Source organism: Physeter macrocephalus, chromosome 2, assembly GCF_002837175.3.
Source record: "Physeter macrocephalus isolate SW-GA chromosome 2, ASM283717v5, whole genome shotgun sequence".
Classification (NCBI taxonomy): Eukaryota; Metazoa; Chordata; class Mammalia; order Artiodactyla; family Physeteridae; genus Physeter; species Physeter macrocephalus.
In genome coordinates, this window is record NC_041215.1 from 112,692,614 (window position 1) to 112,695,224 (window position 2,611).

General features: G+C 40.3%; 1 protein-coding gene across 1 annotated transcript in view; it reads right to left on the reverse strand.

Annotated features, from left to right (window-relative positions):
* The window catches only part of KANSL1L (KAT8 regulatory NSL complex subunit 1 like), a 158,254-nt gene that overhangs the window by 34,769 nt on the left and 120,874 nt on the right, over nucleotides 1-2,611 (reverse strand). The gene's annotated exons all lie outside the window — the stretch shown is intronic.

Below are 2,611 nucleotides of genomic sequence, written 5' to 3' on the forward strand. Positions count from 1 at the left end.
AAAAAAAAAAAAATGCTCATCACTAATCATCAGAGAAATGCAAATCAAAACTACAATGAGATATCCCCTCACACCTGTCAGAAAGGCCACAGAGTCTACAAATAACAAATGTTGGTGAGGATGTGGAGGAAATGGAACACTTGCACAGTGTTGGTGGGACTGTAAACTGGTACAGCCACTATGGAAAATGGTATGGTGTTTCTTAAAAAAACTAAAGATACAACTACCATATGATCCAGCAATTCCACTAGTGGTACCAGTGGGGAGAGGGAAGGAAGTAGGGGTGAGATAGGGGTATGGGATTAAGAGACAAACTACTGTGTATAGAATAAATAAGCAATAACGATATAATGTACAGTACAGGGAAATATAGCCATTATCTTGTAATAATTTTGAATGGAGTATAATCTATAAAAATACTGAATAACTATCTCATACAGCAGAAACTAATATAATATTGCAAATCAACTATACTTCAATTAAAAAAGAGAAGTACATCTATGGGACTTATATCAAACAACTGTTTTCAGAACTTGGACAACAGGTAGCATATGACTTATCCCTGAGAGAAGAAAAACAAATGAGATGATCCAATAAATCTACCAGCTTTTTGCACAAGGATGGGCATCCAAGTAGAGTGTGGCAGTCTAGAAGATTTTAAGACACAGATGTTAAACTTTGGGGAGAAAAAGATGGCTACAACTTATAGAGGAGACTGCCATAAAAAAAGGAAGCTTTTCAGAGAAAGGGCTCCAGAAATCCCATAGGGCACATTTCATTCTTTTGTCAAATAACAATCTACACATGCATAGAATGAAACAACAAAGGCCAGTCTAAGGTCATTTAATTTCAAGGGAAAGAAAAAAGGCAGGAAAAAAAGGACAAATAATATATGAGAGATAAAAAAACAAATAAAATCAAAATGATAGATTTAAACCTAACTATAGGGGATTAGCTCAAAATAGCAGAGTAAAAGGATGTGTGTTCACCCCTTTTTACAAGAACACTGGTATCACAACTAACTGCTGAACAACCATTAACAAAAAACTCTGAAACATACCAAAAAAGATACCCTACATCCAAAGACAAAGGAGAAGCCACAAAGAGAGAGTAGGAGGGATGCAATTGCAATAAAATCAAATCTCATACCCGCCAGGTGGGCAACCCACAAACTGGAAAACAATTACACCACAGAAGCTCCCCCACTGGAGTGAAAGTTCTGAACCCCACATCAGGCTTCTGAACCTGGGGATCCAGCAATGGGAAAAGGAGACCACAGAGAATCTGGCTTTGAAGTCAAGTGGAATTTGATTGCAGGACTTCCACAGGTCTGGGAGAAACAGAAACTCCACTCTTGGAGGCAACACACAAAGTCTTGTGTGTACCAGGACCCAGGGGAAAAAAGCAGTGACCCCATAAGAGACTGGGCCAGACCTACCTGCTGGTATGGGAGGGCCCCCTGCAGAGGTGGAGGGTGGCTGTGGCTCACTGTGGGGACAAAGACACTGGCAGCAGCAGTTCTGGGAAGTACCAATTAGTGTAAACCCTTCCAGCAGCCACCATTAGCCCCACCAAACAGGCTGTAGGCTCCAGTGCTGTAGGCTCAGGCCAAACAACCAACAGGGAGAGAACACAGACCCATCCATCAGCAGACAAGAGTGGATTAAAGTTTTACTGAGCATGGCCCTGCCCACCACAGGGACAAGACCTAGCTCTACCTACTACCAGTCCCTCCCATCAGGAAGCTTGCACAGCCTCTTAGATAGTCTCATCCAAGAGAGGGCTGACAGCAGATGCAAGAAGAACTACAATCCTACAGCCTGTGGAATGAAAACCACAATCACAGAAAGTTAGACAAGATGAAATGGCAGAGGATTATGTCCCAGATGAAGGAACAACATAAAACCCCAGAAAAACAACTAAGTGAAGTGGAGATAGGAAACCTTCTGGAAAACAATTCAGAAAAATGATAGTGAAGATAATCCAGGATCTCAGAAAAAGAATGGAGGCAAGAATCAAGAAGGTGCAAGATATGTTTAACAAAGACCTAGAAGAACTAAAGACCAAACAAACAGAGATGAACAATACAATAACTTACATGAAAAATACACTAGAAGGTAACAACAGCAGGATAACTGAAGCAGAAGAATGGATAAGTGACCTGGAAAACAGAATGGTGAAAATTGCTGCTGCAGAACAGAATAAAGAAAAAAGAATGGAAATAAATGAAGACAGTCTAAGAGACCACTGGGACAACATTAAACGCACCAACGTTCACATTATAGAGGCCCCAGAAGGAGAAGAGAGAGAGAAAGGACCTGAGAAAATATTTGAAGAGATAATAGCTGAAAACTTGCCTAATATGGGAAAGGAAAGAGTCACCCAAGTCCAGGAAGCACAGAGTGCCAGGTAGGTTGAGCCAAGGAGGAACATGCCAAGACACAGAGTAACCAAATTGACAAAAATTAAAGACAAAGAAAAAATATTAAAATATTTGCAAATGAATCAACGGACAAAGGATTAATCTCCAAAATATATAAACAGCTCATGCAGCTCAATATTAAAAAAACAAACAACCCAATCCAAAAATGGGCAGAAGACCTAAACAGAC